Source organism: Bos javanicus, chromosome 26 (assembly GCF_032452875.1).
Source record: "Bos javanicus breed banteng chromosome 26, ARS-OSU_banteng_1.0, whole genome shotgun sequence".
NCBI classification, from domain to species: domain Eukaryota; kingdom Metazoa; phylum Chordata; class Mammalia; order Artiodactyla; family Bovidae; genus Bos; species Bos javanicus.
The window spans coordinates 12,492,425-12,519,123 of record NC_083893.1 but is presented as its reverse complement, the minus strand read 5'-3'; the positions used below and the strand labels follow the sequence as shown (position 1 = coordinate 12,519,123).

The window sequence follows — 26,699 nt, the reverse complement described above, 5'->3', positions numbered from 1 at the left end:
ACAAATGGACAAGGAGACTTTTACTTTTGAATTCATACCTTTTCATATTATTTCAATGCTGTGGGTCTCATATTTCCAATATGAAAAATGAAAATAAAATTTTATAAAATAAAATTTAAAAATTTAAAATTTGAAGTCTCATATGTCATAGATGTAAATATTTATTCCTTTCAAGCGAGTTTTGATTGTCCTTGTTTTTTCCCCTCAAACCAACGGTACTCTTAGGAGAGAGAGGAAAGTGAGACATATGGAAGCCTATAATGCTCTGGGCTCTGGGCTATGCCTGTTTCTTGCTGGGACAAACAACCACAATACCACCTAAGAAACAAACCAAAAATCAGGTAACTTCCCATAATCTCATTAGATTTTGCTTCTTAGATTTACACATGCAGGGAACTTGAGTTTGTCATTCCTGGTGGTGGTTGATCTTCACACCGAATGGGAGTCTGTTCCATTTCCCAAGGCACTGTGCCTCCCGCTGCTCCTGGTGCCTTCTGAGCTGCTCTGTATATATTCACTTAGTCCTTTATCTCACACTGATCATCCCCTTCTATGTGCCACTTCTGTACCATGTACTGAATACCATACTCGAATTTTTAAAAGACTAGGAATGCACTTTTGGAAGCATGCAGTTTTGTGCTGTGTGAGGATATTAACATAGTTCTCACATAAACTTAAAAGAAAGAAAAAGTAGATCAGATTTACATCTTTTCTAAGGTTAATAAAATTTATCCAATTAATTAAAGGATGGATGGCATCATCAACTCAATGCACATAAGTTGAACAAACTCCAGGGGATAGTGAAGGACAGGGAAGCCTGGCGTGCTGCAGTCTATGGAGTCACAAAGAGTCAGACACAACTGAGCAGCTGAACAAAACAGAACAGAAAGGATATAAAGGTTGTCAGTATTCATTCTGCCTTTTTCAGGTAAATATCGTGAACTATTACTAGCCTGCAGTCAATTGTATAAGTGTGTTTTTGAATTAAAATATTTGAAAATAAAAAGTTAATCTAAAGAGACAATAGAATGAGACAAGATCCACCCAACATATCTGACTGATACAGGGTATTAAAGTTAGCTAGCTAAGCTAGCTAAGTCACTTCAGTAGTGTCCGACTCTGTGCTAGATGGCAGCCCATAGATGGCAGCCCACCAGGCTCCCCCGTCCCTGGGATTCTCCAGGCAAGAACACTGGAGTGGGTTGCCATTTCCTTCTCCAATGCATGAAAGTGAAAAGTAAAAGTGAAGTTGCTCAGTCGTGTCTGACCCTCAGCGACCCCATGGACTGCAGCCTTCCAGACTCCTCCGTCCATGGGATTTTCCAGGCAAGAGTACTGGAGTGGGGTGCCATTGCCTTCTCCAAAAGTTAGCTAGACCTTTTAAAATTTAAATATTCATGAAATTAAGCCCACAGATATTAAAGGTATGATATAGCATAAGGGATACATTAAAAGGAATATAGAACAAGTAGAGACTATTGTCCCAAACTTCCACGTCCAATGTGGTGAGCAGTGACCACACATGGTTAGTGAGAATTGTGCTGTGCTGTCTGCATAAAATATAATTAGATTTCAAAGACTTTATACAAGGAAAAGCTTGTGAAATATTTCATTAAAATTTTTGTATTAGTTGATTGTGGAAACTTTATTTAGGAAATATGGGTTAAGTAAAATATTAAATTCAAGCTCATCTGTTTCTTTTTACTTCATTTTTTTTTTTTTTTTACTACAAACTTTAAATCTGTGGCTCTCATCATATATTTCTGTTGGCCAGGTATGGTCTAAAACAGAAAATTGAAAGAGACTGTCAGAGATACAAGAGAAAGCTAGAGCGTTGTTCTTGTAAACCAGGGGAAAAAAAGACATTAAAAAGCTGCAGAAATTCTTGAAAAAGTCTACTTCCTAGAATTTTGTGTCCATAGTCTCTTCTACAAAGAGCAGCCTGAGAAAACATCACAAAATGTAAGTCAGTCCACATGTCCCCAGCTCAGCTCTCCAAGGCTTTCTCATCTCACCAAGAATAAAACCAAAGGCCTCATAAGGACCTTTCAGGCCCCGTAAGGACTCATTCCTGACCAGAGGTATCACTTACATCTCCCCTACTCACTCACCTGATGATGGGGCCACTCTGGGTCTTTGGCTGGCTTTCGGACATGGCGAGCGCTCATGGACAGAGGTCTCAGAACCTCTGCATCTAGGCTTCACCTTCTTTGGATCCTCATGTGACTCACTCTCACCTCTCTCAGAACTCCACTCAGATAGTCCTGCCCTCACCTTACCATCTCTCTTTGCCCACTGCACCCTCCTCGCGCTTTATCCATTTTTAATTAAGCTACCTGGCATCTAACACTGTCTGAGAAGCTGTATCCAACTGTTTCCTTGCCTCTATCACCACCATATCTCCAATGCCTAGAACACAGGTGGGAAGTAGTAGATTTTCAATAAATATTTGTCAAGCAAATGAATGAATGAAAACCTTTTAAGAGAAGCAACAAAAATAGAAAAAAGTCTGGAAGCAGATACGCCACAATGTTAATCAGATCTGTTTCTGGGGTGATGAGAGTATGATTGATTTTAACTTGTTTCTGCTACCTCTCAGAGCTCATCCCCTCTTCTTCCTTGTTAAAAGAACCTTATTTTGTTCAGGCACCCCCTCTTCTACATGTGGTCATGTTTCACTCAACCACTTGTGGTTGTCTCATATTTCTGTATGTGACTGGTTTAGGGATAAATACGTGATATAGTTCACAATTGGCAAGCCATGAGCAGAAGGCTGTGGAGAAGGCGATCTGGGAAGGCTTTATTTCTTAAAAAGAGATGCTCATGAAGAAACGGTTTGTCAGAGTCCTACTGATTTTGGTTTGTGGGTGATGCTTGGGTTGGCAGTTGCCATACCCTGTCCATTGGAGCTGCTGAGTCGAACACTGAGGATGGCAGCGTGAAAGGATGGAAGGAAACCCAGTCCCCACTGATGTCATCAGGCTGGCAAATTAAGTATCTCAGAGTCGGCCAACTTCATGACTTCTTGTTTGGGGAGATAATAAAACATTCTCATTGTTTCGGCCATTTTGAGATGATTTTTCTGAAAAAAAATTTCTCCGCAGCCAAATATATCTAACTGGTCTTATGTTATAATAAAATTCAAGTGAACGGCCTCCAAATTATAAACCTGTCAGATGAAGGTACAGAAGTCATAATAAGTGACAATAAGTAGAATCTCTCTAAGGAGTAGGCTAGAGGCACAGTTAGCACAAAATGAGTACTCGGGACTTGGGAAAAATACCTTCAATTACCATTGTATAAGTTTGAATTATAAATACAGCACAGAAATGTGAAACAATGATTCCGCTTTTCATGTAATCCATGCTGGTTCATGCACATGTGAAGTCCTGAGTTCATTTCTGTAGTCATGTTATAACTGACATATTCTACCTAAAACAAGCATGATGCCTGGAATAGCTATTATTTTTGTCCAGGAAGGTATCCTTACCCCTATTCTTATTCCATGTTTTTTGGGTGGAGTGGATGCCCCAGTCTGCAGAGTGGGGTGTTTTTCCTGGCCTGCATGATTTGTCTGGGGTGGACGTGTGAACTGATCTAGGCCAGAAAAACACAACCAGATATTTTCTGGGTGTGCTGGGGGAGAGCACATACTTTTGAATCAGATTGATCCTTGCAAAATATAACCCTGGTGCTGCTGGAATGCCATATTGCCATAACTGAACTTGAGAACGAAGCCATATTGATGGATACAGAGATGAGAGTTGAAGAGAACCCAGATTCTGGTGACATCATTTGAGCCTCTGGATTGAGGCATGCCTGAAGCATAACCTCAACACGAGCCTTCTTGCTTACTCTTGATTTTTGCTTGGGGTTCTGTCATTTCCAAAGGAAAGGACCTAACTAAATGAAAGATGTGAAAAGATCACAAATGGCTATAGTTATTTGAATAGGTGTCATATGGAAAAGGAGAAGGCAATGGCAACCCACTCCAGTACTCTTGCCGGGAAAATCCATGGACGGAGGAGCCTGGAAGGCTGCAGTCCATGGGGTCTCGAAGAGTCAGACATGACTGAGCGACTTCACTTTTACTTTTCACTTTCATGCACTGGAGAAGGAAATGGCAACCCACTCCAGTGTTCTTGCCTGGAGAATCCCAGGGACGACAGAGCCTGGTGGGCTGCCATCTATGGGGCAGCACAGAGTCAGACACGACTAAGTGACTTAGCAGTAGCATATGGAAAAGATTAAGAATTAGTCTTAGTTGCTTTAAAAGAATGACACCCATGGAGGGGAGGGAAATCCATTAAAAATGTACGTTTGTCCTGGACTTAATAGAACTTTTTAAACACTTGTGACCATCCAGCAGTGTAGATGTTTGCTTCAAGCAGCTATGACTTCTCTGTCAGTATATTAGTGTAACTAAAAGCTAGAGATGCTCAAAGTGGGAATTCCTATACTGAGTCAGAGTCAGGTCTTCTAAATTCTTTCCAACAAGACTTCCATTGATTCTTCAGTATAAACAGGAAACAGGGATTATACTAGACCAGGTATATGGATGTGGTTTGTAAGTGACTCAGTAGAAAAGTATATATTGGTTAAGAGGAGGATCTGGAGAAAAATCCATGTTTGAAACCCAGTTTTGAACTTATTAAATAATTATGTGACACTGGGAGAGTAAGTTAACCTCTTTGAGCCTCAATTTCCTCATTTGTAAAATGGGGATAATACCTACCATTTAGGGCTGTAAGAACTGAATCCAATACTCTGTTTAAGCACTTATCACAGAGCCTGGCGTGCTGTATGCTCAGTAAATATCAGCCAGTTTTATTCAAATGCTGTGAAAACATGAGGCAGAATTATTTTTGCTCTTCTTATTCTTTCAGCATAATCATTCTGGGGAGAAAAGAAAAAATATGCCATATTTCATTAACCTTACATAATGCAGAGTGGGTTTCTGGGTAGACACATGTATAAAATAAACATAATTCTTTCCCCAGTAAGTTTGTCAGTTATAATATTTAATTGGGAAGGTTTTTGCTTTAATGTAAAGAGACATGTTGAGGAGGGCAGGACAGTCCACTCCAGTATTCTTGCCTGGAGAATCCCGTGGACAGAGGAGCCTGATGGGCTACAGTCGCAGAGTCAGACATGACTGAGGTGACTTTAGCACACATGCATGCATGCAAAGAGACTTGTCATATAAAATGGGACTAAAGGGAAGAAGAGAAGAATAAAAATAGCCTCTGGACTAAAGTTGTGGTGGATTTTTAGTGGTTAATGTGCTAAAGGAGAAAGGAAGAGGAGGGGAAACGTCTCTTTTACTGCTGTATATTGTGTATCCTAGGACAAGACAACAGCTAACAGACTCTGTGATGGCTCATATAGATTATAGCACTGAATGTTATTTCAAACTATTGAATAATGCCATTTTAAGAGAAACTATTTAAAAATATGAGAATAAAGGATTAAGAGAATAAGCAGCCAAACACCTGATGCCTATTTGCTATTTTATAGTATTTAAGTAGATATGAATAAAATTGTGCTGTTATGATGTGAGAGTTTTGTTTTTAGGAATTTGTTTTAATATTCGCTGAATTTAGGAGGTTGTTGAATTTTTTTATAGTAATTTTATCATCAGTTTTCAATTGAGATTTCTTCTAAATACTGTTTTTAAAGATATAATGATTTATGGTTCTTACCAAGGGGCTTTTCTTCATTTTTTGTTTTCTGTTTTAATTTACTTAGAAAATTATTGCACTTTCCATATAATATTTTCTCTCTTTTCATTTCTTTCCTACTTCACAGTCTACAAAGGGGATTTTCAGTTTTATTCATTTTGTTCAAAACACTGGTGCATTTGGTCTTTTGCTAGCTGGTTCTGATATTACTGTTTTATTTCTGCTTTGGATTTTAGACTTTAATTTTTAAAATTACTTTATAAGTTGGAATATATTATATCATTGATTTTATAATTCTAAAACATCTTTTGTTCGTTGTTCTTATAATTATTTTAAGGTACAGATTTGGTTATAGTTAGTTCTAACGTATGAAGCTGATTATGTTTAAAACTTTAAACTAGAAAATGCATTTTGGTACATGCTGATTTATATTCTACTCTATTTCAGTGGAAATATATGAACATTTGTGATAGGCCTAGATCAGATAAGCAATTTAGTTCAGAAAGAAAACACACTGAAATTATGCATTCATATGCATACATAATGTGCTTTTGAAGATTAAATATACTTGCTAGCTGATTGCTTTGGGGGAAGATTAATGGAAATGGGCAAATTAATTAACAATTATCAACAATAATGAATAGAAAAGTGAGTGTAGAATAAATTGAATTTGTAACTTTCCATACAATTCACTTAAGGGGAAATGGTGTTTTCAAAGTATTGAATAGAGAGACATATGTCTTCCCCAAAGCTGTAGGTGCCATATTTTTATATGCTTTTTAAAAACTTGAATATTGATGGATTTAGGTTGCTATGTGTGATATTCTTAACATAGGAGTAAAGCGATGTTCATATTCAAATAGTGCAGCAACTTGGAGTATATTAAGGAAACTTGTTTTCTTTTCTTTTCTACAAGGATGCGTCAGGGACACATACCCTCAGCCTTTGCAGGGTTTTTGTGAAGTGGGCCCTAGGCTCCAGATAACGGGGCTGTTCTTGGCTAGTAGGAAGGAATGTCAGTTCTATGCCATGTGAGTGAGTGAACACCAGCCTTTGTCGTCAGCATCCTTTCTTTTCTTCAAAGGTGAACTGAAGGACTGGTAGCCACTAAATTTTAGGGTTTGAATCACCAAGATGTTATAATTGTTTTATCCTTTATATACCTGGGTGTTCACCTCTGAAGTGTGGATATCAGGTAGAAACTGGGTAATGTTGTTGATACCATCAGAATTTGTTCATCCTATTGTTTATTGGTTTGTGCTCAGTTGCTCAGTCGTGTCTGACTCTTTGCAACCCCATGGTCCATAGCTCACCAGGCTCCTCTGTCCATGGAATTTCCCAGGCAAGAATACTGGAGTGGGCTGCCATTTCCTTCTCCAGGGGATCTTCCCAACCCAGGAATCAAACCTGTATCTCCTGCATTGGCAGGTGAATTCTTTACCACTGAGCCACCAGGGAAGCCCTTTATTTATTGATTACTGGATAAGTAAGCTATGACAGAGCCGTACAATGGAATGCTATGCAGCTCTGAAAAAACATGAGGGAGCTCACAATGCACCCATGTGAAAATATCCCCAGGAGATATTTTAAAGTGAAAAATGCAAAATATTGTATCCAGTATGCTGTCTTACATGTAAGAACACATATTTCTGTTTGTTTGCATTTGTACAAAGAAAAGCTAGAGGAGTGCACAGGATTCTAATAAAAGTAGTACCTATATGAGATGAGGGTAAGGAGGATGGAAATAGGATTTGAAGTAAGACTTCTTAATATACACCTAATTTAAAATGTTGAGGTATGTGAAGATGTTACTTAATCAATGAAATAAATTAACATTAAAAATTTTAAAAAGAAAAGATTGCCCTGGATGCATGAAGAGAATGGATTAGGAAGGAGAAGAGATGTGGAGGGCAAATTTAGAGGTCGTTGCAGTAATCAGTGGAGAGAGAGTGATTCAAGAGTGGGGGCAGTGGAGACAGACAGAAGTGGATAGGTTTTAGAGGTACTGAGGAGGTAAAATAGGGCAGGGTGTGTTCATAACTGGGAGCAGGATGATGAAAGAGGAGTCAAGGATCATTCCCAGGTTTCTGGACTACATACACCCTTAGGTGGATTCATGAAGTTGAGGAAACAGAAGGAGGCTCAGTTTGTGGAGATGCTAATGCGTTTGGACCTGTCTAGATGGGGCCAGACCCATACAGAGTATTTAATAACAGTCTGTTGAACGAAGAAGGGAGTATGATATTTTAGAGATAGTAAAATAGAGACCTGAAGGAGGCAGTTGCATTTGTGGGTTTGGAGCTCCATGGGAAGTCTGGGCTGGGGATTTGAATTTGGGGATCATCAGCCAGTAGAGATTTTTGAAGAACTGGTAATTGTTGAAGACAACTAGGAAATTAGAATTAGAAGAAAAGTAGAGTTGGGACCCAGCCTTGTGGAATTTCAGAACATAAAGGTGTGCAAGGGGAGGACGGGGAGGTAAAGAGGAGTGGGCAAGAGGGTGCAGAAGACTGGGAAAACTGAGAGAGGGCGGTAATACTGAACCAAGGAAAAAGTTTCAAGAAGGAGGCAGTGAGTGCACACTGAGGGCTGCAAAGCTGTTGGGGATGATGAGGATGGAGAAATGTCCTTGGAATCCAGAGAGCATCAGTGATCCCAGCAAGATCCATCTCAGAGGCTTCTTGGGTGGATTACAGTGGATTGAGATCTGCTTACCTCACATACTGGCTAACCATTTTGCTTGTTATCTTAGCAGGAAAATCAGTGAGCTTCTTTAGTTCCTCCTTTATCTTTATCCCTGGATAATCCCATGGACAGAGGAGCCTAGCAGGCTGTAGTCAGTCCATGGGGTCACAAAGAGTCATATACACTGAGCACACACAGCATCCCACACCCTTACTAAACCATTTTCAAGTTCTAGTTACTCTGTTTCAACATTCTCTCTTGCTTCTGTCTTCTTCTCACCGCTAATAGCACCATTTCACCAATTCCGATCCGGCCGCCACTCACACCAATGAATTCCTCATATACCTGCTCTGTGCTTGTATGCTCTGTTGTATGTAGAAATAACCACCTTCTAGTCTTACTTCCTTTCATAGATCTTTGTATTGTAATCCTCTTAATTCTCTTACTGGATCACCTTATTTGCCCATTCCTTTTTTTAAAAGGGCATTTGGAGGAAAGGAAGTCAGCTATATATTATGAATGTCTGTTAGAAAGTGGGGTGAAAGCTTTAATTACATGCCTGTTCTCATGTAATTGTCATAGTGAATCACAAGATAGATACTCTTTTCCTCTTCCTTATGCATGAGGCATAGAAAGCTCAGGAAAGCTGAGTTGCTTTTTTGGAGTATTTTAGCTGATTAAAAGGACAGAGCCAAAATTCAAACCAGACCTCTCCAATGCAAGGTTTAGATTGGTTTCATTTTCTCTTTAGATTGAATATCATCTAGCCACTCTGTAGAGATGGTACCTGTCCATGCAGGCTAAGATAAAGAAGTGGGGAAGGCAATGCCACAGAAGTTGAGAGTGGAGAAAGACTGGGCAGTCTCCAATCACAGTTCAGGGAGGAAAGAAGTCAAGAGTTACTAGAAATGAGCAAAAAAACACAATTAGACTTGTCTAAAAGGGAGGTAACCTTTTAGAGTAAACTGTTTTTGATGCCGGAGAAGGCAATGGCACCCCACTCCAGTACTCTTGCCTGGAAAATCCCATGGATGGAGGTGCCTGGAAGGCTGCAGTCCATGGGGTCGCTGAGGGTCAGACACGACTGAGTGACTTCACTTTCACATATCACTTTCATGCATTGGAGAAGGAAATGGCAACCCACTCCAGTGTTCTTGCCTGGAGAATCCCAGGGACGGGGGAGCCTGGTGGGCTGCTGTCTATGGGGTCGCACAGAGTTGGACACGACTGAAGCGACTCAGCAGCAGCAGCCGCAGCTTTTGATGCAGCTGGAAACCAGATTATTGGGAGAATCAAGAAGGAAGTGGGTGGGTAGAAAATAAAAGCAGCTTAGAAAGAGGTGTTCCATAGAATTGGGGTGAAAAGGAATGAGAACTATGGAGGATTAGATGGAATATAATATATACACAAGGGCTTCCCAGGTGGCACAGTGGTAAGAATTCACCTGCCAACGAAGGAGATACAACAGACAAAGGTTAGATTCCTGGGTTGGGAAGATCCCCTGGAGGAGGGCATGGCAACCCATTCCAGTGTTCTTGCTTGGAAAATCCCATGGACAGAGGAGCCTGGCAGGTTGCAGTCCATGGGGTCGCAATGAGTCAGGCGTGACTGACTGACTCCACATACACATTATTAATGTATATACACAGTAGATGCACATGTACCCGCCCATACATTTATACCTGTAGGTGGAACAGAATAAACCTATAGTCTTGAAAAGTTAGAGGGAGAGAGAAATAATTTAAATGCCAGTCCTTAGAGGAGGGAAGAAAGCTTAGGCCCACAGTCCGTCTTCTTGAAGTACATCCTTGCACAGGGAGAGTTTAGATTCTGTTGAATAAAACTTGCATAGGAAACTCCTGCTTGAGATAATGGTGCTCTTCATCCTAAAGGGACACACCAATCTCATGTTTCAAGGAAAAGCTGAGGTCTAGACATCCACCCTGGGAGATAGAGGTGAAAGGGCTTCAGTGTTGTGATCACAGTGCAAGTCCGTGTTGCAGCTCACCCCCAATCCCACCCTGTTCCCCTCCTCTGCTTCATTTTTCTCCATTGCATTCATAATTATCTGACTCTGTATGTTTTTACTTATTTATTTCGGAGTTGTCTCCTTACCCCCTTGCTAGATTGTCAGCTTCATATTTAACAGATTTTTGTCTCTTTCATTCACTACCGTATCCCTAGTCTTTAAAACAGTACCTGGTGTACTGCAGACACTTAGGATACAGTTTTTGAATGAATAAATGAATCAGTCAAGATGGAGTCAAAGTTTCCAAAGTAAGCATGGAATGAATTTTAGAGTTGCTTCAAATACTGGTATTTGTAGCTCACTTTAGGGTCTGCAGATGTCAAGTCAAAGTGGTTGGATAGACTCATTCTTAGTAATGAGATGAAGTGCTTGCCAGCCAATCCAATTTCTAAGGTCACGTGTTAGATGAATATGGCATTGTTATGTTGTCTCAATTATCTGTGCTGAGTGCTAAGTTGCTTCAGTCATGCCCGACTCTTTGCAGCCCCATAGACTGTAGCCCACCAGGCTCCTCTGTCCATGGGGTTCTCTAGGCAAGAATATTGGAGTGGGTTGCCGTGCCCTCCTCCAGGGGATCTTCCCAACCCAGGGATCAGACCCGTGCCTCTTATGTCTCCTGCACTGGTAGATGCAGTCTTTACCACTAGCACCACCTGGGGGGCATCTACTGTTGCTTTTTAAACTACCCTGTAACTTTATTTTCATTTATTATTCTTCCTAACTTCCTGTTTCAGGAACGTGGGTAGTTATTGACTCCCAATGGCATCATGTGGGATTATGCACTTGGCTGCACTCAGCTGCTATCTAGCCTGGAAATAAAGGTCCAGGAAGGCTTTGCTTAGATGTCTGACTCCCCGGTGCTCCCCCACATGGCACTGATTTTCTTAACAGGGGTAGCTTTGGCCTCCTTGCAACATAGTGGACTCCCAAGATGGAGTTTTCCAAGCAGTGGAGGTGGAAGCTGCAGATCTCTTAAGGCTCAGCCTCAGAAGTTACACCTTATCACTTGCCCCACTCTGATGGTAAAGAGAAGTCACAGGGAGAGCTCAGAATAAAGAAGAGGGGAAGAGTTTACCTCTCAAAGAGAGAGGGGCAAAGAATACGTAGCTGTCTGTAGTCCACCACGGCTCATTAGGAGATTATAGTGTTAGGATGCTTAGAACTGGCTTCCTCTTTGATTTACTTCACAGTCCAAGAAGTTAGTGAGAATTCAAAGAGAACGGATAATTTGCCAAAATTTCTCAGAAAGTGAATATGGTTAAATTAGCTGTTAATTCCAAACTTGCCAAGTTCCTGGAGGGATTCTTAAGAGACCAACCGGCGGGTGAATGAAACGACTGGTTAAAATCATTATTTTTTAAAAGGCTTTGGTATATTTTAGAGAAATAATTTTGTGAAAATTAAATGTGCTCATTATAAAATTTTCAAGCAGTTGTAAAACATACAAATGAAAAATGCAAATAAAGCAACAGATCATCTGAACTCTCCCTATGCAGAGGGGAAAAAAAAAAAACAAACCCCGTGTTAACATTTGGTGAGGATCATTTTAGATCTCTCTTTTTTTTATTTTTAAATATTTATTTTTAATTGGAGGATGATTGCTTTAAAATATTGTGTTGATTTCTGCTATACGTCAAAATGAATCAGCCATAGGTATACATTTGTCCCCTCCTCTTGAACCTTCCTCCCACCTCCACACCATTAGACACCTCCAGGTTGTCACAGAGCTCTGGATTTGAGCTCTCTGTGTCATACAGCAAATTTCAACTGGCTATCTCATTTTACATATAGCAATGTGTATGTTTCAATGCTACTGTATCAATTCGTCCCACCCTCTCATCTCCTACCCTCTCATCCCCCACGCCCATGTCCGCGAGTCTGTTCTTTATGTCTGCGTCTTTAGGTTGTCTATTCTTATATCCACTTAGAAAGATGGCTGGCTCTCTGATTGGTTGACTCCACAGGCAGCTAGATAGAAAGTTGGTAGATAAAAACTTTTAAGAATGAAATCATGTTATACATTGTTTTCACAAAATATTAAAACTGAGTTGACTTGAATTTAAAAGAAAAGAAATGAAGAAAAAAGACCTCTAAGACCTTTATTAATTTCAGACCTTTAAGACCTTTATTAATTTCAGAGCTAGTAGTTCCTAAAAGATTGTATGAAGAGTATGAGGAAAAATATGAAAACTGTCAAGAAACTGGATTTATATAAACTCTATGTTAAAATTTTAGACAATGTTAGTTGTGCCCTACTGTGAGAGTGGACATTATTAGAACTCTAACACTCTATCATATGCCATTTCCCTCAGCTCCCGGTTCTTGTGATTTATATTATTTTTACCTTGTAAAATTTACAGTCTGTTTTTCTAATATAATTCCCGCAGGTGTTCGTTTCTACATTTAAACAGGGTCAGTGATACCCATGGTTTAGAATCATGGTTCTAAATTCTCTAATTTGATTCATTTTTTGATTGGATGAATTTTGGTTTTCCTCCCCAAAAGGGAACTATTTCCACCCCACGCCCGCCACCATTGTTTTCATGTTTGAGAAAGTATCCTTGTTGATTTCGTAACCTTTAATAGCAGGTATATTATTGTACATTCATATCTTTCTGGATATCTTTGAGTGTGTCCTGTTATGGGATGGTGCTGTTGAGAATCAGCTCGATTATTTTCCCCTTGCATATTTTTCAGTTTCTTTTTTCACTTCAGATGCCTGCATACATCTTCCTATGTTTCGAAGTTTAGTGACTTTACTTGGATAGGTCTTCTTGATAATAATTGTCATTTCTTCCAACTATTTTATGTGTCGCTTAGATCATAACATTCAGCTCTTGCATTAAGGAAAATATCCTGTATCTTTGTATACTTTGTACATATTGCATCTCTGTTTACATTTTGTTGTTCACATTTGTTGTGTTCTTTTCTTTGGGAGCATAAGTAATCTTTATGTTATATTCGCTTTGTATGTTAGTTATCGTCTCTTTAATTGCTTGAATAAAAATTTCCCCCTGTGTTTTATTATTATTATTACCTCAAGCCTTTATTTCATGCCATTGATTAGCTTTTCAAGCCTGCCTATTCTATTCCCAGTTGCTTCTAATTTATCTATTAGGTCTACAGTGGTGGCTTTTTTTAAAAAATATAAACATTTATTTTAATTGGAGGCTAATTACTTTACAATATTATATTAGTTTTGCCATACATCACCATGAATCCGCCACGGGTGTACACGTGTTCCCCATCTATTCTATTCTATTCCCAGTTGCTTCTAATTTATCTATTAGATCTACAGTGGTGGTTTTGTTTTTAAATATAAATATTTATTTTAATTGGAGGCTAATTATTATTAGCTAATATTTTATTAGCTAATTATTAGCTAAATATTATTACAGTATTATATTAGTTTTGCCATACATCACCATGAATCCGCCACGGGTGTACACGTGTTCCCCATCTATCCTACTCTATCCCCAGTTGCTTCTAATTAACCTATTGGATCTACAGGGGTGGTGTTTTGACCTCAGTTTATTTCCTTACCTTATGGTCCCTTTTTGTGCTGTGTTCTGTTTTAAAATCTCATCTTTGAGCCTCTGCTTTAGTGATAACATATACTTGTTAAGGTCTTTCACAGTGAAAAGTATTTGTAGGAAAACGGCTTATATTCTGAGAGTTGTGTTTTCTTTTTGAACTTTGATTTTCAACAGTCTTGGGCCTATTCAGTTGCTTCTTCCACTCGGGTTATTTTTGTCACATGTTTATATAGTTTCTGTAGTGTTTTTTTTTTTTTTCCCCATCTTGCTCATTCATGGGTTACTTAAAACTTAATGTTTCTTCTGACACAATGTGGTTGAACTCTTCTTGATATTCGTTCCTATTTGATTTCAGTTAATTTTATCCTTTAGGCCACCATTTACTGTATCGACTTCTCTGTAGCCTGAAAAAGGTGTAGAGTTGGGGGAAGCGAAGGGAGTGGACCTCGCTGCAGTCACGTGTGGCCTTTAATAGAGGACTGTTCTTTATTCTGACTTCTCATCCATGTCCGGGACCTGAGCACTTTCCAGTTAGCTAAGGGTTACCCCTTCCAAACCTTGGTGTGTTCCAGTTCATCCCAGTGTCCTAAAAGAGAGCAAATTATGGTGCCCCTCTAATCTTTGCTGAAATTGTGTACAATTGGTACATGATAGTTTTTCATCACTTTTTCTTTTAACACTAGTTTCTTATCACCCCAATTTGCTTGTCTCCGAAGAGGAGGGTACTAGTCAGAATTTTGGGCTTTCCTGGTAGCTCAACTGGTAAAGAATCCACCTGCAATGCAAGGAGACTCCAGTTTGATTCCTAGGTCAGGAAGATCCTCTAGAGAACGGATGGGCTACCCACTCCAATATTCTTGGGTTTCCCTGATGGCTCAGATGGTAAAGAATCTGCCTGCAGTACAGGAGACCTGGGTTCGATTCCTGGGTTGGGAAGATCCCCTGGACGAGGGCAAGGAAACCTACACCAACAGTCTTGCTTGGAGAATCCCCATGAACAGAGGAGCCTGGCAGGCTACGGTGCATGGGGTCGCAAAGAGTTGGACATGACTAAGTACAGCACAGTTAGAGTTTTGGGCTTCTCAGATGGCACTAGTGGTAAAGAACCCGCCTGCCAATGCAGGAGACGTAGAGACACTGGTTTGATCCCTGGGTTGGGAAGATCCCCTGGAGGAGGGCACAGCAACCCACTCCAGTACTCTTGCCTGAAGAATCCTGTGGACAGAGGAGTCTGGTGGGCTGCAGTCCTTGGGGTCACAGAGAGTTGGATACAACTGAAGCAACTTAGCATGCAGTATGCACAGACATAATTTCAAGGATTTTATTCACTTACCTTCTTTCTTCAGTACTGCTTCTTGGTGTGAGGTGGGATTAGAAGCCCCTTAAGACAGCATATTAAAAAGCAGAGACATTACTTTGTCAACAAAGGTTCGTCTAGTCAAGGCTATGGTTTTTCCAGTGGTCATGTATGGATGTGAGAGTTGGACTAGAAAGAAAGCTGAGCTCTGAAGCATTGATGCTTTTGAACTGTGGTGTTGGAGAAGACTCTTGAGAGTCCCTTGGACTGCAAGGAGATCCAGCCAATCCATCCTAAAGGAGATCAGTCCTGAATGTTCATTGGAAGGACTGATGTTGAAGCTGAAACTCCAATACTTTGGCCACCTGATGCAAAGAGCTGACTCACTGGAAAAGACCCTGCTGCTGGGAAATATTGAGGGCAGGAGGAGAAGGGGACGACAGAGGATGAGATGGTTGGATGGCATCACCGACTCAATGGACATGAGTTCAGGTAAACTCCAGGAGTTGGTAATGGATAGGGAGGCCTGGCGTGCTGCAGTTCACGGGGTTGCAAAGAGTCGGACACGACTGAGTGACTGAACTGAACTGAATTGAGTACAGTCACATAACTCTCTCTCTATATATTTTTTTCCTTCCTGTAATCTTCATACTTCTTGGCTAAGGTTTTATGCCATCCTTTCCTTTATTGTTGTTAGTAAATTTGGGCTCCCTCTTTGCCTTGCCATTTCTATTTCTCTGAGTGGGAAAATTGTTTGGTGGGAAAATTCAGAGTCTATTATATAATATATAATAGATAAACTGTGGAAAATTCTGAAAGAGATGGGAATACCAGACCACCTGACCTGCCTCTTGAGAAACCTGTATGCAGGTCAGGGAGCAACAGTTAGAATTGGACATGGTTCCAAATAGGAAAAGGAGTACATCAAGGCTGTATATTGTCACCCTGCTTATTTAACTTCTATGCAGAGTACATCATGAGAAACGCTGGGCTGGAAGAAGCACAAGCTGGTATCAAGCTTGCGGGGAGAAATATCAATAACCGCAGATATGCAGATGATGCCACCCTTATGGCAGAAAGTGAAGAGGAACTAAAAAGCCTCTTGATGAAAGTGAAAGTGGAGAGTGAAAAAGTTGGCTTAAATCCCAACATTCAGAAAACTAAGATCATGGCATCTGGTCCCATCACTTCATGGGAAATAGATGGGGAAACAGTGGAAACAGTGTCAGACTTTATTTTTGGGGGCTCCAAAATCACTGCAGATGGAGACTGCAGCCATGAAATTAAGACACTTACTCCTTGGAAGGAAAGTTATGACCAACCTAGACAGCATATTCCAAAGCAGAGACATTACTTTGCCAACAAAGGTCCGTCTAGTCAAGGCTATGGTTTTTCCTGTGGTCATGTATGGATGTGAGAGTCAGACTGTGAAGAAAGCTGAGCGCTGAAGAATTGATGCTTTTGAACTGTGGTGTTGGAGAAGACTCTTGAGAGTCCCTTGGACTGCAACGAGATCCAACCAGTCCAGTCCTGGGATTTCTTTGGAAGGAATGATGCTAAAGCTGAAACTCCAGTACTTTGGCCACCTCATGTGAAGAGCTGACTCATTGGAAAAGGCCCTGATGCTGGGAGAGATTGGGGACAGAAGGAGAAGGGGACAACAGAGGATGAGATAGCTGGATGGCATAATCGACTGGATGGACATGAGTTTGAGTGAACTTCGGGAGTTGGTGATGGACCGGGGGACCTGGCGTGCTGCGATTCATGGGGTCGCAAAGAGTCAGACATGACTGAGCAACTGAACTGAACTGATTATATAATAAAGTTCAGATACAATTGTAGTGATTAGCAGTAGGCGTAATGTAAGGATCACTATTGATCTCCCGTATTGTTCATTTTCATGACTTTCTGTAATTGTTTAAAAATTTCCTTTGATAGTTTTTAGTAGATGACATAGAGAGTTTTACATAACAGATGGCTAAATAAATGAGTTGACAATAAGATAATTTATATGTTTGCACTGAATGACAGAAAAATTCAGTAGAAAAGCACTGCCTTATGATAGACTACAGACAAAATTAGTCTCACTGGAAGGCTTGTCTCAACTTGAGTAGGTAGGAAATAGGTCTTTGTTGAACTCCTGTGGTAGGATATTTTCTGTATCTTTAGCTTCTGTTATGACGAAGTATTTGTGTAGGCAGAGTTCTAAGATGGTCCCAGTGTGCATGCCCTGTTTATTCCTTCCCCTTGAATGTTAGGGGCCTGATCTAATCAGGTGAGCCCTTTTCAAAGTGGGTCTAAAGATCAAACAGGTTGAGACCTGCAGCCAGTGCTGTCCTGGTATGCTTGAAGGTGGCAACCTCTGTGAGTTCTACAGCTACTGGGAAATGAATTCTACCAACAGCCACATGTGTTTGAAAGAGTACTCTGAGCTGCATATGACACCTCAACCCCAGGTAACATCTTGACTTCAGCCTCATTAAACCATGAGTAGACAACCCAGTTGAACTGTGTCCAGACTTTTGACGTACAGAACTGTGAGAACTGCAGAATTGGTGTTAAATTACTGAATTGTGGTAATTAATTATGTAGCAACAATATATGAATATTTTAAAAGTACTTTTAAGTGATTTGCTTTAATTGTCTGATTCTCTCCTTAAAGGGAAACTTGTATCTTGTTTTATAATTTACTTTTTCAAAGAAGAAAAAGCTTTTGTTACGGTTTCCAAATTTTTTGAATTTTGTCGCTTTTTTGTCCCTGCTTGTCCGCTTACTTTTTTCTTCAATGCTAAGGTCAGAATGGGGAATTTAGATTGTTTACTGGTTTTAACTATAATTACAGCTTGGACACACTGATGAAAATGGTTTAAAAGTATAGTAGAACCCTGTTTTAAAGATAGTTTTATCCTTCTTGATCGTGGTATATGATCCTTTTAATGTATTGTTGGATCTGGTTTGCTAGTATTTTTTAAAAAAATGTTTATTGATTTTTGGCTGTGCTGAGTTTTCTTGGCAGTGCGTGTGCTCTTCACGGACTTTCTCTAGCTGTGGGGAGTGGGGGCTACTCTCTAGCTGTGGTGCACGCTCTTCTCATTGCAGCGGCTTCTCTTGTTGGGAACTGTGGGCTCGAGGGCTGTCTGGCTCAGTAGTTATGGCACATGGGCTTAGTTGCCCCAAAACATGTAGGATCTTGGGGCTTCCCTGGTGGCTCAGTGGTAACTGCCTGCCAATGCAAGAGATGTGGATTCAGTCACTGGATCAGCAAGACCTCTGAAGAAGTAAATGGCACCAGTGTTCTTGGTGGTGCCAAAAAAACCCCCAAAAAACACTCCAATATTCTTGCCTGGGAAATCCCATGGACAGAGAAGCCTGGCAGGCTGTAGTCCATTGGGTTGCAAAAGAGTCAGACACAATTTAGTGGCTAAGCAACTGCAACAACATGTGGGATCTTAGTTCCTGGACCAGGGATGGAACCTGTGTCCCCTGCGTTGGCAGGTGGATTCTTCACCACCAGGAAGTACCTAGTTTGCTAGTGTTTTGTTGAGGAATTTTGTCCCCATGTTTGTAAGTGATATTGGCCTATAATTTTCTTTTTCTGTGATGTCTTTATCTGGTTTTGGTATCAGGGTGATAAAATAGATAACTTGGACCTACCATATAGCATAGGGAACTCTACTCAATATTCTGTAATGACCCATGTGGGAAAAGAATGTAAAAAAGAGTGGCTAAAAATGAACGGATCTATGCACACATACAGATAAAATATACTACCAAGCTACAGTCATCAAGCTATTATGGTACTGGCGCAAAAACAGAAATATAGACCAATGGAATAAGATAGAGAGCCCAGAAATAAACCCATGTACCTATGGATACCCTATTTTTGACAAAGGAGGCAAGAATATACAGTGGGGCAAAGATAGCCTCTTCAATAAGTGGTGCTGGGAAAAATGAACAGCTACATGTAAAAGAATGAAGTTAGAACACTTCCTAACACCATACACAAAGATAAACTCAAAATGGATTAAAGACCTAAATGTAAGGCCAGAAATTATAAAATTCGTAGAGGAAAACACAGGCAGAACATTTGATGACATGAATCAAAGCAAGATCCTCTCTGACCCACCTCCTAGAGTAATGGAAATAAAAGCAAAAATAAATAAGTGGGACCTGATTAAACTTCAAAGCTCTTGCAAAGGAAAGCAAAGGAAACTATAGACAAGGTGAAAAGACAACCTTCAGAGTGGGAGAAAGTAATAGCAAATGAAACAACTGACAAAAGATTAATTTCCAAAATATACAAGTAACTCATACAAATCAATACCAGAGAAACAAACAACCCAATCAAAAAGTGGGGAAAAGACCTAAACAGACACTTCTGCAAAGAAGACATCCAGACGGCTAACAAACACATGAAAAGATGCTCAACATCGCTCATTATTAGGGAAATGCAAATCAAAACTACAATGAGATATCACTTCACACAGGTCAGAATGGCCATCATCAAAAAGTCTGCAGACAATAAATGCTGGAGAGGATGTGGAGAAAAGGAAACCCTCTTGCACTGCTGGTAGGAATGTAAAGAAACAGAACATCTCCAGAGCATGTCTTCTCCCCTCAAGGCAGTGACACTTCTGGCCCCTGTCACCGTAGATTCGTCTTGGCTATTTTTGAACCTTGTGTTCTCTTTTGAGTTTGGCTTCTTTAGTTCAGTTATGTTTGTGAGAATCATCCATGTTGATACAGCAGTTGGTTCATTCTTGTTGTTTTATAGAATTCACTGTGTAAATGTACCACAGTTTATGTACCCCTTCTCCTGTTGTAGAACTGTACTTTTTTATTCATGCAGAATGGGTTGGTTTTATTTGGGCTTATTACCATTACTACTGCTTTGAACATTCTTATATGCATATTTTGATGCATGTTCATTGTATACTTAGAAGAATGCTGGTCATAGAGAAAGAAATGTATATATATATACATATATTTATTTCAGCTTTAGAAGATGTTAAGAAATGGTTTCCCGAAGTAACTACATCTGTTTACATTCCCACCAGCAATGCATGACAATCAGAGTTGTTCTTTATCTTCACAAAACACTTGGCATCATAATTTATTATTCTTATTGTCATCATCATCATTACTTTAAATTCTAACTGTTCTGATACATGCTGGTGTATCTCAGTGTGCTTGTACTTTGCATTTCCCTTACGACTCATAATATTTAACACCTTTCCATATGTTTGTTGGAGGTCAGTAATTTGCAAACTTCTGGAGAAGGGAATGGCAATCCACTCCAGTATTCTTGCCCGGAAAATTCCATGGACAGAGGAGCCTGGCAGGCTATATAGTTCATGGAGTTGCAAAAGAGTCGGACACGACTGAGCAACTAACACAGTTTTCAAACTCGGGACATGCTTCATTATTGGGTCTTGAAATCAATTTAGTACATTAAGACCAGATATAAAAAATCTGAAGTTGGATAGCATACAGTAGAAGAGAGTGATTTGCAAGTTGTAATGGTAAGTATGGTTTAATAAAATTTTGTTTGAATTTCATATATGTAAATATATGCATCTGTATCTATATACCTTCATAGATGTACATACATGTGCATGCATCAGTTTTAAATTTGCATAAATAAATATTGGGTTGGCCCAAAAGTTCTTTCATGTTTTTTCAAAAATCTTAAGAAAAAAATTCAAATGAACTTTTTGGCCAACTCAGTACATATATTTGTACTGAGTGATGGTGGAAAATGTATTTCTTATTGTAAAAAAATATTTATTTTTAATTCATGTCAGAAAGATTTTACAAAACTCTGCTGTGTATTACACATTAAAAAAAATCTACAACTTTATCAAGACATAAAAACCATGCTTATCTTATTTTCATTTAGCACAGTTCTGAAAGATAGAACTAATGGCTGAGACACTGGAAATGTGATTCATGATGGTTTTGTTAGACCTGACTAGAAGCACACGATTAAGATGAGATATATAAAGTAACAATAAAGCCATTCATACCGTACATGTAAAGTCTTTGTGACTGAATGAGGGACAATGACTCTAAAAGTACATGGGATAAAGAACTAGAAATATCAGTCCCAAATAAAGTGCCCAGGGTCTCCAGACCTTGAAAGGGAGTCTTTGGGTGGTAGCCTGGGAGTCTGTGTTTCAACAGCTTCTTGGTGATTCTGATAATCTGATAATTTGGGGAACCACTGATGTAGGCTGGAGATTGCCATGAATTTCACTTACTGTAAGGAAGGAGGTCTCACAGAAGAGGTCTTCTAAATGTACAGACCTTTTTAAAGCCTAACATTCCAAAAAAAAAAAAAAAAAACCAATGTATTTCAGAGTAATTCTACCCAGTTTCCTTACCCCATAAATGATTATTCTATATTAACAAAACTCAGGAGAAGCCATTTAATTAAAGAGCCATTATTTATAATTTCTATACAGTTTGAATGGAAGACAGGCAGCAGAGTTAATTTGCATTCTAATCCCTCTCCATGTATATAATAATTCTCTAATCCTCTTTTTCTCTAAACCCCATTTTAACGGAATCCCTAATGTGAATTGCATACATTTCTCAATTATATAATACTTTGCTGCCTTTGTCTTTGAGATTTACTGTACTTTCACATTTGTATGCATTTAAAAATAAGATTCTGAAGGCTTTATAAGCACCCCGCTTTCTAATTAACAGTGAGCATAAAATGTTAGTTTGACAAATGTTAGCCACGCATATAAGGGAATATTTAGAATCAATCTAGGCTGCCCCCCCCACTGATGGTAAGATTTGTATTATACAAGATTGTGGAGGATCAGTTTATAATTTGGACAAACACTTTCCTGAATACCAGTATTACTTTATATAGTAATTATAGGATTTCAGATGCCAGTAAGTTCTGTGTTCTTTGTATGAACTTACGAATGTAATAAAACACTTTTGAAAGTGAATCAAATGAAACTATCTAAGATTTAATTGTCAGACTTTTAAACCAGATTATCTCTGCTGCCAAAATCACTTATGTGACTTAGGAATCACAGAATCCTCTTAGATCTTTTATTTTGTTCTTAGAATTAAAATGACTTAAAAAAAATTATGTAAAGTTAAAACTTAAGCATAAAAAACAAAGAGAAAGAATTTTTAAATCTCCAAAACTCAGTTAAAATTCTTGTTACTATCTTGGTAGATATGTTTCTAGACATCTCAGTACATACACATGCACACACACTCATGAAAACACATAGATTTATATAAACAGGTTAATACAACATATGATATTCTACTACTTGTCTTTTAGAGCTAGTCATCATTTCCTATCCACTTCTTGTTGGGCTTTTTAATATCAATAAATAGATATATATCTCATCATTTTTAATGGTAACATGATATATATACCTACACATTTTGTGTGTCTGTACCTACACACAAAAAAATATCTATTGATAGATGTTTAGATCGCATCTTTTTCCTCCTCTCTTTCTTATATGTTTAGTGAATATCCTTGCACAGTAACCATTTTGCACCTGTACAATTATATTTGTAAGTCAGATTCCTAGAAGTCTTGATTGCGGAGCTAAAAGACAAATGCTGATGTATATTAATTACCAAACTGCCCTCCCCAACTTTTATCTCAGTTGAAACTCCCACTGGCAAAAAGATAGCACACTTGTTTTTTACATTTTCCCAATATTGGGTTTTGTCTTTCTTAAAAGTTGACAAGTGATTCCAAATTCTAACATTATTTTAAAATTTGCATATCTTTAATTATTAATGAAGTCATACATATTTCCGAGTGCTTATAGAATATTATTTCTTTTGTGTTTTATTGCTTCACTATTTTTATCAGGATGGTTGTATTTTTCTTACTGACCTGTAAGAGATCTGTGAATATTGATATATTGTTCTTTGGACTGCAAATCTCTCATTTGACTTTTAATTCTGTGCATAGTGATTTTTGAATTAAATAAAATGTTTCTTATTTATTTGTATTTTCGTGTCAAATTTTTGTCAAAAATTTATCAATAGTTTCAAGCTTATATATCATTTTATAATATCAAGCTTTTGTATCCAAAGGTTAATAATGACCTCTGGCAGGATTGCAGAAATATCTGTATTTCCTTGTAGCAGTCTTAGGGTTTAATTTTTTTACATGATAATCTTTCATCCATCTGGGATTTATTTTTGAATAAGAAGAAAGATAATTCAGATTTATTTTTTACCTCAATTGCTAGCCAGTTGTCAGACTTCATGAATATCTAATCTTATACTCTGATTTAAAATTACTTACTTTCTGATATTAAATTCTCTTATACTTTTGAATATACTTCTGGGATCTATCTTGTTCTATTGATCTATTTATTTCTGAATAGTTATTATTCAGTTTTTATGTCTGTGGATTTATGCTATTTTTTATAAATATGCCTTCATTTTTCATTGTTTTTGGATTTTGTCTACTTTTGTATATTTACTTGATGAACTTGAATCATTTGGTCAAGCTAACGAAAGAATTGCTAGGATTTTCAACTAGACTTCTATGATATTTTTACATTAATTGAAAGTGGCACTTTTATAGTACTGGATTTTTTTATAATTTTTTTCTTATGGATTCAGGGATTCTCTTAGGTCTATCAGTAGCATTTCATGTTTTCTTTTATATAGGCCCTGATCATTTAAAAAGATTTATATAGATATTTTAATTTTTTGATTGTTGTGAATGAAATTATTTTCTTCCATGAAATTATCTGTTAATCCTTTTTTAGAAAGCTATTGACTTTTGTTTATTTATTTTATTTCCAGACACTTTAATGAGCACTCATATTTTTTCCTAATCATCTTTTGGTTGGTTTTAGCTTTCAGAAGTCTTAGATGGTACCCAGGAGACTAAAGAAGAAAATATAATTCCCTTATTGTAGAACATTACTTGAGGTGATTATAGAATAGAGCCTAAAATAGGCAAGTTTATGGAATATAATTTGTATATCCAGGAAGGACTGAGTCCTCATCACTGAAATGTAATATAAGTCAGACTAAATATATTAGAATGAGTAAGTATGCTGTTATTATAAGATTATTTAATATTCTGATGTGTCCTTTGATACTCAATTAATTAACCTCTCAGGATTAATCTTTGTGGATTTGATATTACTTAACGTAAGAGAGAAGCTAAATTTAATTAAGCCTTAAGGTATAAGTTCCTTTTTAAGTAATGAAAATGTGAAGGATGGAAGGGAAAACTGAACCGACTTCCTCAAGAATTAGAGTTCACCAGGTTGTGAGTTCCAGGCTTGCTAATTTTTTATATGACCCCACAAATACAGTATAATTTCTCATCTTGTCATGAGTAATCCTCCTTCCTCCTTCCAGCACTTACTGCTCCAACTACCCACCATCCCAACCCCCAGTAAGATGGTCTGACAGTGCCATCTGGTGGCCATGTAAGAAACTGTAGGAACTAATCTCTCTCATTGGACCTGCAGCCTGGGTTGATACAATAATCCTGGAAGCCAGTTCCAGGCTTGGTTGGCATTTTATGCCTGTGGCTACAGTCAGAGGGAGATGATCAAAGTCCAAGTCCTAGCAAAGGCTGCCTAGGGAATCTTGGAAAGAGCCCAGGCTCCATCCACAGGAGTTGGTAGAGGGCAAAAACTAGGTCCAAAAAGAGAGGTCTGCAAGACAGTTTTAGCAGGAAAAACTTGGAGAGAGCCCCTGAACCAAAGCAAAGACAGAGAGAGGTTTTATTTTTTAGTGGAACCTCTGCATTCAGCCATAGGGCACAGATGAGCTTGATTTTAAGCTTCTCGTCAGTTCTAACATCTTGCTTCAGGGGTTTCCTTATGTACCTTCCCTGCCCGCCCCCCCCCCCCCGCCCCATAGCTTAAAACTCAGATAATTTCAGACATTTCCACATAAGGCCAAAGCTGCTGCTGCTGCTAAGTCGCTTCAGTCGTGTCCAACTCTGTGCGACCCCATAGACGGCAACCCACCAAGCTCCCCCATCCCTGGGATTCTCCAGGCAAGAACACTGGAGTGGGTTGCCATTTCCTTCTCCAATGCATGAAAGTGAAAAGTGAAAGGGAATTTGCTCAGTCGTGTCCGACTCTCAGTGACCCCGTGGACTGCAGCCCACCAGGCTCCTCCGTCCATGGGATTTTCCAGGCAAGAGTACTGGAGTGGGTTGCCAGTGCCTTCTCCAGGCCAAAGCTACTTCACACTAACCTACTCTTGATCTTCCTCCTTTCCTCCTCCTTTCTCTTTTCCCTCCCTTTTCAGCTCTCACTGTTGAGTTCTCAGGAAAACCCCTTTCCTTCTCATCCTTCATTCTATCTGGGAGGCAAAACACAATCCTAGTTACAGCTGAAAACCCTAGAGATTGTGCTCATGGGCTAGCTTTATTGTGGACAAAGGAAGGCAGGAGTGAGGATGAAGAACTGGTCCCACTGACACCTGCATGCTTGGGGGGAGGGGTCAGGGGTCACTTTACCATGACCACAAGCTCAGTAGTCCCGTTCACCCCTGCAGGATTTCCCCATGTGCCTGCATTCAAGGTTTGTGTCTCTTTCATTGGTTTCATATTTCCAGCGTTTAAAATGGCACCTGGCATATAGAAGGAACTCTGTTGATATTTGTTAAAGGGATGAATGAATGAATATTGTCACTGAATAAGCAAATCTGGTTGCTGCTGCTTTTTTTTTTTTGTTACTATAGTTCAATTTTACATTATTGTAAGTGTTGCATTGATGCTAATTTTCATTATGAAAGTGACTTTTGTGAGATAATTCAAGCATAATGTGTGAGGGTATTTCTAGCACAAAAACGATTATTTTTTAAACTCCAACCCGTCAAGTGACAGACTTTCAAGAAATAACATGTTGGTAAGTTGGTCATTCTCTGTACCTTTCCTTTTGATGTTTCAAGAATGGCCAGGCTTTACTTATCTTGGCTTATCAAGTGCTCTTTGAATCCCTTCTCAAATAGAAGCTAAGACCATTAAATATAGAGAAGAAAACAGGTTTGGAAAGCTGAAAGCTACCAAGCATTTGGCAGAACATCTTGCTGACTATGTTTTCCCTGTTTGCTTAGTCTCTCTTGCATTATAAATCCTTGATAACAGACACACAGAAATATTTATTCTCTGTATAGAACTAAGCACAGAGGAAATGTTGGGTTTGTCTCATATTTTTCAGAATTACGCTTTTCCTTGTGATCCTCCTTAGAACTGGAAAGACAAGGCAGGCTGTTTTTATTTTCTAATGATTGCTCCTAGGACATTACTCTTGTGTGAGAATTTTTCTGGGGATAAAAAAAAAAATGATCACTTGCTACTTTCCATTCCCAAACCCTAGGATTTCCTAAATATCTCACAGATCTCTGTGATCTTAGAGAAGTGCTTTCATTTCAGTGCAAAGGGGAAGTGAAAATGAATTCAGAGCTGGTCTGAATTCAGACAGTGGAGATCA

The 26,699-nt window shown here is 38.9% G+C and overlaps 1 protein-coding gene across 4 annotated transcripts in view; it reads left to right on the top strand.

Annotated features, from left to right (window-relative positions):
- Window positions 1-26,699, top strand: part of HTR7 (5-hydroxytryptamine receptor 7) — a 97,802-nt gene that overhangs the window by 58,942 nt on the left and 12,161 nt on the right. The gene's annotated exons all lie outside the window — the stretch shown is intronic.